This window comes from Manis javanica, chromosome 1 (assembly GCF_040802235.1).
Source record: "Manis javanica isolate MJ-LG chromosome 1, MJ_LKY, whole genome shotgun sequence".
NCBI classification, from domain to species: domain Eukaryota; kingdom Metazoa; phylum Chordata; class Mammalia; order Pholidota; family Manidae; genus Manis; species Manis javanica.
The window spans coordinates 104,373,981-104,386,091 of record NC_133156.1 but is presented as its reverse complement, the minus strand read 5'-3'; positions in this window follow the sequence as shown (position 1 = coordinate 104,386,091).

Here is a 12,111-nt window from a genome sequence, read left to right as displayed (position 1 = left end):
TTTTTTTTCCACAGCAGTTAAGTCTAACATCTTCCTTGTTTACTCGTTTATTGTCTGTTTTTTTCACTAGAATGTAAGCTATATGAAATTAGTTACCCCAGTACCTAGAATATTGTCTTGAACAATTGAGTCCAAGATAATATAGCATTGCTACTTACAAATAAAACTGTTAGTATCTGAACAAATCATGAAATAATTTAAGTTCTGGGAATATATAAAAGCTCATATTAAAGTACCAAACTATTATAGATTGTTTTGAAAGTAATAATGGATGCCCTAGTAAGAAGAGGTACAAAGACTGGTAATTAAGATGTTTGGGGAAAGGTGAAAATAATTGTGGTTATCTTGTTAATGAAAGAAGACTAGTTGCTTAATGATTTCCAAATATGTAAAACTATGTACAAGGAGCATAGTCCTTGTGCATCTTCATTGATAAGATAGAAGGAATTAGTCTGTAGGTGCAAAAATTTAAGATAAGAGCAAGCTCAAGTACAGATTTAAATAGAGATCTTCGAAAATGGGATAAGAGTATATATGCAGACTGGATGCCCTTTCTAGATGTTTTCCAGCTTTTTCTTTAACAGTGCAGGTTGCAGGTGAAATACTTTAGTAAATGCTTCTCTTCTTGATCAGTCCTTGCTGCCCATGACCTTTTCCATACATTTTAGAAACATTTCAATATGTTTGAACAGTCAGTACAGGTGGTTATATATTGCTGCTTTGGGTAGTTTATAGAAATTTTTTCACACAGTACTGAAATTGGGTATTTCTGCTTTTTGAACACTGAAATTGTTTACAATTCTGTATCTCAAGAATGCACCATACATGCATATGCAGCAAGCTAATTCGCTGTAGCTAGAGGGCACCCTTTTGGAGGGGTAAATTTCTAGCAAATTATTCTGAAGCCTCTAGTTACAGTCCTTTTTAAAGTTATGAGAGACATGAAGCTTTCCTTCTGAATTTAAAGGTGCAGATATAAGGACCATTTCTAAATGAAATGATTACACTAGTCATGTCAGGTCATCATCTTTTTCTGTGCTGTTTCCGAGCCATTAATAAGAATTATTGTCCAATCAGGAAAACTAATCCAAGTGTAAGAATCATTCAGTGTAAAAAACAATGTGTAATGCAAAAGCGACCCCTGCAGTATCACCTTCACTGTGAAGCATCTTAATTTGATACCTTCCACCTTCACCTTGGCAAGCTACTCCAAGTAACCATATTAACTCTATTTACCATATATTGTCAGAGACATTGTCCTCTGTGTCATAACAGTCCCCTCTATATAATGTCCCATGTCAGATACTTCAGAATGTAATTTAAAAAAAAGTTTTGGAGGCCTCTTTTTGTTCGTAAGAATTTAACATCTTTTTGGTTTAACTCAGGAAGCTGGAGGCCAAATTTGAAATTCATGTTTAACATCCATCCTTACCTGTGTACTTGCACTTCTTTTTAAGTAATTTTTCCTGGGAGAGGTATTTTGTACCTGCCTTTATTGTAATTGGTCATATAATAAGATACCTCAAGTCGTGGTGAAATAGACCTGGTATAGCTTGCCTATAGTTTGCATGGAATAGCTTGCCTGTTCACCAAGTTTTATCCTTTGAGAAATAAGGCATGGTATAGTTTGAAACTCAGTTACAAAGACTTTTGATATGTAACAAGTAGTTATTTTCTAGTAAAATTCTTACACTGATTGTAATTTTTATGATTATTTAAAAATCTTGTATTATAACCATGTCATTCAGAACTAGGGAGCATTGTTTGAAATTGCCTCCCAAAGTCTAATTCTAAGAGCTAGTTTGAGCCTTTAATACCCCTCAGAGTATAATATGTATATTTGAAATCTAATTTAAAATGAACAAAAATTTGCTGGTGTCAAGCTATAAATAAATTTACTTAAGCTGTCACTTAGAGACATATCCTAGTCCCAAATTCATAAATTGCTTTTGCTGAGTTCACAGTTTGTGTTTTTAGGTGTTAAGTCAGGAAATGAAACAGTCTGAAATTCAAAAATTCAATCCTGATTTACACGACCGCTTACAGTGTGATAAATAATAGTGATATGTGATGAGTTTCTGGAGGCTTTGAATTTGGAGTTTTCCTTAATTTTTAGATTTAACCCTGATCGATTAATTTTCCATTCTTTGTAATAAGCAGATAATAATATCTGCCTTCATACAGAAAGTAGGACCAATATTCTCTTTGAGACTCTCTTTATCTATAGGTTTTCATACTTTGTTGTAGGACTATACTAACATTGTAGACTTGTATTATTAATGAATATAGTATATAAGAATCTGATTTAATCTCTAGTTCTAGGTCCATATTTGGTCTCATATGGACATTTAATTATTTAATGTTTCTGCCTGGGTTCCCATGTCCATAAAACAATAATACCTGTTTTTCTGCAATACTAACTAGTTAATGAATAAATATGTAGCCTTTTTATAGAAGCTTGTATTCTACACAATTCAGTTGTACATTGGTGTTGCGAGCTTACACAGATTCCCAGGGAATTGTGTCATAAAGAGTGGTTAAGTTCCTCATTTAGCTTGTAAATGCCTATTTGACACACAGCATAAGTTGAAAGGGTGCCTCTGCATTAATATGGTAGAAGATAATTTTCAAAACTAATAGTAAAGGATTAAAAATAAAGAATTTTAAGTGCTTTCTACCACAGTAAGATTAAAGAGTGATGGAAAATAAATTTGAGTCCATTATTTTTCTCAAATTTTTATATCCTAGAAGCCATGAATTTTTTGTAATTACTTTCTGTCTCAGCTTATATGCAAAGTAATATATCTTAACCATATATTTATTCCTGGAGTTATTGTTTGTTGAAGCTGTTTTCAAGTCTGCTAAACCCTTTTATACCACAGGAAACTAAAGCTACATATGGGTCTATTAATTATTCATGTGTGTATGAAATCCATATGGAATATATTTGTATACATTAATCTGTGATGTGTCCCCCTCCCCCACTTTATTGTCTATAGAATAAAGTACAAACTCCTTAAGAGGAGTTTAATGATTCTTGCCAGTCTGGCTCTACCTACCATATAAATCTTCAACACATTAGAGAACCATTTATTACAGACCTCTGCAGCTTTAAGAGGTACCTTCTTAGAGCAATTGTTACAGTGTAGACACTGGAACCAAACTAGCTTGTTTGCATCCCAGCCCTGCCTCCCACTAGGATAAAGAGGTGGCTGTGAGAAAGCACCTCACAGACCCTCCAGCACCACTACAGGGAACTTAATTGCAAGGGCCCCAGCTGCTGTGCTCTGAAACTTATCACTGTGCTTGTGCCAAGACGTTTCACAGCTCAGTGCCTGATACAGCAGAGACACTAAGGCTGGCCTGGTTTTGGCAGACACAAGACTCCTCTGGTGGCCAACTGGGGCTTGAGGACTTTCCCATTGCCTTGCCAGGCCTTCTGTAGGCAATATGGCAGTCTAGGACCCTGCCCACCCAACCTTCCTTTCCTCTCTTCTAACTTAGGTCAAAATTGTATCATGGTATGACAGTCCACCCAGTTCTGCCCAGCTCCTCGCTCCCCTCTCCATTTTCTCTTACAGGTATTTTCCTAATAAAAATCTTCTCTGTTTAATCCTTTCTTGGCTTCTGGGGTGGTAAAATTGGGATTTGAGACAGGCTTTACCATTACCTGGCCTAAAGATGCCATCCTGTTTGGTAGGTGGGACATTTCTCACCCTGGCATAAGGCTGCAGATCACTTGCTAAAGGTTTCACTAGTGTTGACCTGGGACAATGTCCCAATGGAGGGGAACTCTGAGGTGTGATGATATTGGTATTTGAAAAATACAGGAGTAATAATACCTACAAAAGCAACAGAGTTGGCTAATTACTGTTAAACTGTATTGAAGCACGGAAGAAGGAAAATGAGAAACAGCTGTTAACAAGCAATAGCTAAGTGTGAAAACTGGAGAGCCTCTGATAGGTTGCTTATAAAGAGGCCTTTGTCACCTCTTATCCACCTCTGATGGATGGATAAATTCAATTGAGCTGCAGGCTGAAGAGCTAGCTGATTGTTGGAGTCACAGAACTGCAGAGACCTTTGAGCACTGAACGTTTAGCCGAGACAGTTCTTTTAATGTGAAAGTGGGGAAACCAAGGATTCTAAACATAGGATGGGGTCATTTGAGTGGATGCTGCAGCTACTCCCACTGGACCCTCAGGGCCTGCAAAAGTAGCCTGTTTCTAGTAAGAAGTAGCATGTTCGCTGTGCTAGAAGATGCTGCAAAAGTCCCTAACCCACAAGGCAATCAATATCCCTTCTCCACTGTGCTACCCCCTCCTCTGTCCTGGCTGCTAGGCCGATAATGTGGATAAAGTGAAGGTTCCTGTGGCCAGGATTCTCACCTGGCCCTGCTTGGCTAGCTCACTACACGTGTGTGAGCATGCGTTATTGACTCTATATAAAGAGCTCTGCCCGGTGCTCTGAGCGACATGGTGACACCGCTGAGAGGCTGCAGAAGAGCAGAGCAGACAGGAGTGGTGACAGCTCTCAAGGACAGAGACTGAGATGGCTGTGCAGGCAGAGATGCCCAGAGGCAGAGACCAGCTTGGTGCATGCAGACTCGCTCTGAGTAGATGGGATTCTAGTGATTGACCTGCCACCATGGGAATAAAGTTGGGTATAAACCCTTTCACCCCAATAACATTCTACTGTCGTTTCTTTGGTCACATTGAATCCATAGTGCACTTGCCCATGGCTGAAACTCACTGGCAAGACAACTAAACAATAACCAAGCCAGTAACTGGGTTAAATCCCAGCGTTACCCAGCTGGAACATGCTTAGCCAGATAAGGAAGAAGAAAAACTATTCCCCCTCAACATTGCAAAGCTTACTTGGCATGTACTGGCAAGAGCCAGGTGAGGACTCCTAGGATTGGATTTCAAAGGTGTTTTTTTCAAGGGGATAAGAATTTGAGATTGGATGAACAAATTCATTGACTTGGGCACTTTTTCAGGTATGCAGGATTTAACACACTAGTAAGAATCCAGCTGTGGATAAAGTGAATATTCCTATGACCAGGACTCTCACCTGGCCCTGTTTGGCTAGCTCACTACACACGTGTGGACAATACGTTGCTATTGACTCTCTATAAAAACAGCTCCACCCAGTGCTCTGGGAGACCCAGTGGCACAGCTGCAAGTCTAGGTGAGCAGAGCAGAGGCTGGAGTGGTAGCATGCCGAGGACAGAGACTGAGAAGGCTGCAGAGGTGGAGAGGCCCAGAGGCAGAGACCGGCTTGCTGCATGCAGACTCGCTAGAGATTCTAGTGATTGACCTGCCACCGTGGGAATAAAGTTGGGTAAACGCTTTCACCCCAAGAATGTTCCATTGTCATTTTTTGGTCTTATTTGAATTCATAGTGAACTTGCCCAGGGCTAAAACCCTTTGGCAAGACATCTGCCATGGACTGATGTGTCTCCCCAAAATTCATGTGTTGAAACCTAATCCACAATGTGAAGATACTTGGAGGTAGGGCCCTTGGGAGGTGCTAAGGTCATGATGAGAGTGGAGCCCTCATGAATGGGATTAGTGCCCTTACAAAAGAGGCCCTAGAGCTCTCCCTTGTCCCTTCCACTGTGAGGACACAGTGAGAAGACAGCTATCTGTGAACCAGGAACCAAGCCCTTGCCAGACCAAATTTGTAGCTTCTTGATCTTGGACTTCCCAGCCTCCAGAACTGTTAGAAATAAATGTTTGTTGTTTATGCCATTCAGTCTATGGTACTCTGTTATAGCAGCCCAAACTAAGACTCCAATGGTTGTGGGAAGGAAAAAAACAATTCTTAGCAAAGTAGAAAATTTGCTGCTCTGGAAGACTGTGGAGGAAGGAATAAAGAGACTGAGCAAAGTGAGCATACTGGAATGGATATATTAGATAAGGGCAGAAGACCATCAGAGCCTTATGCTGCATGAGAGGGCCATACACCCAAGGTCATCAAGAAAGCCTGGTTAGAGGGGCATCAGTATCACTTAAGATGTTTGGTGGTGGCTTTTCTCTGCAAGCCAGTGATGGAGGGTAAAGAAGCAGCCACTAGGCTGGCTCATTAACATCAGTGGGACTAATAGAGGCCAGGTGGTGTTTCTAAACAGCCAAAAACTAGAAAGCCACAATTATCTTAATAATTGACAAGAACATTCTTGCAGCCAAAGGAACTTGACCCCCAAGGAGTTGTGGAGATAGCTAATAGAGCATAGTCTCCCTAGGGGTAAAATAAATGGGCAGTCCACAAAGGTGCTGATTAACACCTATTCCCACAAAAAGCCAGACTAGAGGAGCAAAGGCTAAGCGCAGTCACCACAGTAAAAAGTCATGATCCCTTGCTTAGTTCCCAGACCTAAGACAATCTTCAGATGTTCAGACCCAGAACCGAGTATGTGGATGGGTCCTTAGGTGGAAGAACCTTACCACACAATGGCAAGTACATTAGATGAAAACTTCCCTTAAGGGCTTTCTGACCACATATTTGAGTGACTGTACACTGGGAAAATGGGAATAATCATGTATTTTGAGTACTATCAGTCATAGGATTTGAGTTAATGTTGATATCCAGAGATCTAATGCAACATCCCAGCCTTCCTGTTAGAATGGGAGCCTACCAACTACGTGTTCCAACTAAAGCAGTTTCACAGAGTAACTGCCGCACTGGATCCCTCATCTATAGAGTAGGAATTACAGTAGGAATTAACCAAATGGAGCCCTTGAAAAACTGCCTCCCAACTCCTGCCAAGATAGTAAATCAGGCACCATATTGTATTCTGGGGGAATAATGGAGATTAGTGCCATCATTTAGGATCTATGGGATATAGGAATGCTGGTCCTAATTCTGTTTCTTTAGTTTGCCAGTCTGGCCCCCATTGAAATTGGATGGATCCTGGAGAATGACTACAGACTACTGCAGACTTAACCAAGTAATAACCCTGATCATAGCTGCTCTTCTGTGCTGGACTCATTGCTAGAACAGAGTAATAAGGCCTCAGATACATGGCATGTCATTGATTTGGCGATGTGTTTTTTTTCCATTCAAAAGAAAATCAGCAACAGTTCGCATTGACAAAGAACAGTCAACAATACTGTACTCATGTAATAAGACTGAGTTTTGCCTCAGTGTTATGTTAACTCTCCCATCTTCAGTCATAATATAGGATGAAGAAATATAGACCACCTAGCTAACCCTCAGGACACTCCCCTGGTCCATTTATTGACAACGTGCCAATTGGACTGATGAGCAAGTGGTGGCTGGTATGCTGCAGGCCTTGGTAAGATAACATGCATTCCAGAAAAGGAGAGAGAAAACTATGAAGACTGGGGTACCAGCCACTTCAGTGAAGTTTTAAAAGGCCAGTGGCCAGGGCAGTACCAGGATATCTCCTCCAAAGAGAGCAATTGCTGCCTTTTGCAACCCCTGCTACAAAGAAGGAAGTAGAGCACTTTGTAGTCCTCTTGCTCATGATGGCAGCATAAGTCTACAACTAGGAACAATGCTCTGGCTCACATACCAGGTGACCTGGAAAGCTGCCAGCTTTGGGGCCCAGAGCAGGAAAGGGCTTTGCAACAGTTCTAGGTTTCAGTGCAAGTATCCCTGACTGACACTTGGACCATATGAGCCAGCAGACCCTAGTGGCGTCAGTGGGATAAAAACAACACAGCTCCTGGGATTCTGGAGCAAAGTTCTGCCATCTGCATCAGATAATTTTATGTTCATAGAGAAACAGCTCTTGGCATGTCACTGGACCCTATAGAGAGTGAACACTTGACCATGGAATGCTTAAACCTGCCCCCTTCTCCTAGTCCCTATCTGAGTGTGTGACTGATTTAACTCTATCATCCATCTATACTTTTAGTTGACATTCTAACAAAATGAAGTGTTTTTCCCTTCTCCCCCGTTCAATTATTGGATGGACTCATAGATTCTTAGTTAACATTAAAATCCATTACTATCATTGTTTTGATGTTATGGTTGCCCCAGATTTGACCAATGGTAGCCCCAGAATGTGTCCTGTGTGCCTCAAGAGCCCCAGATATGTCATGTCTTTATCATTCCTTGAAAATTTCCTTACTTTTTCATTCACCCAGATACTCCAGGTTCATCTTGAGCTTTCCCTGTCCCAGCCCTGGCATCAGCCATATCTTCAAGGAGTCCTGCTTTCTTTTCATGGAGAATGGTATTCAAGATCTGAATGCTAAGTTTGCTTACTGCTGATGTGTCTGCTTGTAGTCCCTCTCAGCAGACAGATACATATACAAATATCTAGGTTTATCTCTGTATCTGTTAAAAACCATGATTTTATACTCATATCTTCAATTCCAGCCTACCACTACTTTTTTAGTCTTCCCCTTTCCGTTTTTTGTAAGTCAACAGAAAGAAACCTAGGAGCCATTATCCTCCGAGGATTATGTTACTCTTTTGCTCAAAGCTAGAGTACATGGAAGGTAGTTTTAGAATTGCTAACTCATTAGCTAACTCATAGAGAAGAAAACTTAACTAGATGCTTAGATGACTGTGGATAAAATGAGAGTTCCTGTGGCCAGGATTCTCGCCTGGCTGTGGTTGACTAGCTTACTGCACACCTGTGGGCAATACATGGCTGTTGACTCTATAAAAAGAGCTCTGCCCAGCGCTCTGGGTGTGACACGGTGGCAGGGCTGCAAGGCTGCAGGAGAGCAGAGCAGAGGCTGGAGTAGGGGCAGCGCCAAGGACAGAGGCCCAGAGGCTGGCTGTGCAGGACGACTGTGCAGAGAGGCCCGGAGGACAGCTGTGCAGACAGAGGGGCCCAGAGGCAGAGACCGGCTTGCTGCATGCAGACTCACTCTGAGTGAACGGGATTTTGGTGACTGACCTGCCACCTGGAAATAAAGTTGGGTATAACCCTTTCACTCCAAGAACGTTTTGCTGTTATTTTCTTTGGTCACACTGAATCCATAGCGAACTTGCCTGGGGCTGAAACCCATTGGCAAGACAATTGGCAAAAGTCGGCAGGGTTCATTGTTGACCAAGGAAAAAGACAAGCTACCCTTATGGGAGGGGTGCTTCAGTGGGCTGCCCCTGTGAATGCGGAAACAGTGGATCATCCCCCAATGGGTATGTGGTCTGAGGTGGCTTGCCTTCTAAAGGACTGGGCCCCACCCCAGGACTGGAGACAAGTGGAGGTGACACCTGAGGCAGTAGGGGTGACTCGATATAGTAAGCAGATCCTTTGAGAAGCAGAGTGCCCGTGAGGCAGCAGGGACTGTGGGTTGGCTGCTTCTCACAGTCTTAAAAAGGTCTACAGAGGAGACCCAAGAAATGGCGGCACGAGAACATGAGCTGCAAACTTCTGTGGATTCCCTGAGGAAGGAGATGGCATTGATGCAGGAGGAGGCAGCAAGGTGCCATTGAAGACTAGACGGCAGCACTGCCAGGTGTTCTGAAGGAGGAAGAGGCCATCAAGGAAAAAGACGAACTCCTGAGGGAAGCACAGGTGGAGGTGGCACAAGAACGTCAGCTGCAAAGCATTGAGGTGAAGGTAAGAGACCTTCTGAAGACTGAGCTGGCATTGTTGTGAGGCACTGTAGCAGAGGAGGTACTTGGGGGAGTGGAGAGAAAGGTGCCATCAGTCCCAGAAATGGAGGAGCTGGGGAAGGATGAAGGGGTGTTGCCAGAGGCACTGGCCCCTCCTGTATTGAAAGCAGGCCCAGTGGTTTTAAAGAAAATAAAGACCCAGCAGCTGAAAGTTCCCCAAGGAGACAAGCAGCCCCCTCCCCAGGTCATGGAGCACTCTATGGTCCACCCCTATACTCAGGCTGAACCGGTGGCTGAGGGACTTAGGGGTGGATGGAATTGTTCTTTCGGGATCAGAGATAGGAAAGCTCTCTTCCCTGACAGTGCAGCCTGCCTTGAGGCAGCGATTACAAAATGGGAGGTGACTCGTACAGTAGCTGAAGCAATGAGAACCTGGAAAGAAATAAGACCTGTTACAGGAGGAATTTGAGGGACCTCCATGAGGATTACAAGGACCCAGATGTGGGTTGATTTGATATGGGCAGGAGTAGGTGGAAGGAAATTAGATGGAAAGGCAAACAGGATCTTACTGAAGCTATGGCAACAACTGAAACCAGAGCAGCAATTCCAGCCATTAAGACCAAAAAGCCACAGGTCAGAGACAGAACCACGCGTCTGGCCTGTGTGTCTGCAAGACTTTTTGCTAGAGAGGCTGGAGAACAATGTTTGAGCTTCCTTGCACAGGGACCATTGCAGAGGACTAAGGGCACACATAGATTGAGAGGAGAGAATCCTGGAGGGGTGGAGTGTGAATAAAATGAGAGTTACTTTGGCCAGGATTCTCACCTGGCTGTGGTTGACTAGCTCACTGCACACCTGTGGGCAATACATAGCTGTTGACTCTAAAAAGAGCTCCACCCAGTGCTCTGGCACGACACGGTGGCAGGGCTGCAGGAGAGCAGAGGCTGGAGTAGTGGCAGTGCTGAGGACAGAGGCCAGCTGTGTGTGACGACTGTGCAGAGGCCCGGAGGACGGCTGTGTGGGCAGAGGGGCACAGAGGTAGAGATTTGGCTTTCTGAATGCAGACTCACTCTGAGTGAATTGGATTTCGGTGACTGACCTGCCACCTGGAGATAAAGTTGGGTATAACCCTTTCATCCCAAGAATGTTTGCTGTCATTTTCTTTGGTCACACTGAATCCATAGAGAACTTGCCTGGGGCTGAAACCCATTGGCAAGACAATGACCCATCTGTTTTCAACTTGTCTCTCACTTTGGCAACTGAAAAGCCATCTCTTAAGGTTAATAAATTCAAACTTAAGCCCCAAGTAAGTGTACCTAGACCAGGAGAACGGGATGGTTTAGGGCATCATTAAAGGACTACAGAGCTTCAACAGCCCAGTGTGCTTACTTCAGTCTTCATGTCTGCTATAATTTAAAATGGTTGACACAGAATTGTTTATGTTGGGTAATAGTAGCTCGTCATTACTTTATCTTCCGGGTCTCGGTGAGTATAATCATGTCACTAAGAATTGCCACCTCAGCTGAAGGAAAGGGCACATTTCCCCTCAACAGTTCTGATTAATCTTTTTAAAAGCAAGCTACAATAGATTATTCATGAGTTATTTCTTCCCATGCGTAAAATACTTAAAGCACAGTTTCTCTGCTACATCTTTTATAACCTTGTGTTATCATATCCTTTTAAAAATCACATCAGGTTTTATGAGCTACTAATATTTTTGAACAAATATTTAGGAAATGCTTTAAAGGAAAAGGTGCTATTAAAGTCAGTATTAATCTGGAAGGTTAACACCTCTATGCACAAATACTAATTGATTCTTGGGAGATGGCATTTTTTAGTTGGAATATAAATTAAGAGTTTAAGATTCTGTGTAAATGTGCTGTCATCAGGCTTCAAGAATATGAGTCATTTTTGCCTTAACGTGGATTTCTTTTTTGCTTTTAGTACTTTGTGTAGTTTTGCTAAATATTGTTAAACAAATTTCAACTTGCCATTAAGTGGTAGGATCTTTGAGAAAGGCTTAAATTTTGGTTATTAAAATCAGTACTGTTCAATATATTGACTTTTCCCTCAACTTAGAGGTAGGTAAACTTAAAATTGATTGCTCTCATCAGCTTAATGTCAGTACATTAACTTGCCTATTTTGTTTGCCATTTTAACTTCAGGTTTACTGTTAACCTACCCTTAACTAAAAACAAATTTCATGTTAAATCCTTAAAGTGGCCTGTTTTCTGTGAACTTTTGTGACTGGAAAATTGTTTGGGAAAAAGGGCACTTTTAGTCTTTGTAAAGCAGATTGACTTAAAACATAAGACCATGTAAAGGCCGGAGTTATGCATGCAAACTGACTTGCCTTGATATCTTGTTTAAATGAGTGTATCTATACTTATATAGTGAAACAAAAAATATAAATTTGTTATTAAAATACACCTTTCAGTTTTGCTTTTGGTTCATATCATTTTTACAAGGAAACCAGTGATGTGCATGCTCTAATATTAAGACAGTCTGTTTAGGATTCCTTTAAGGTAGGTTAATTTTTAAGCCAAATATTAAATGTGTGTGGTAGGGAGC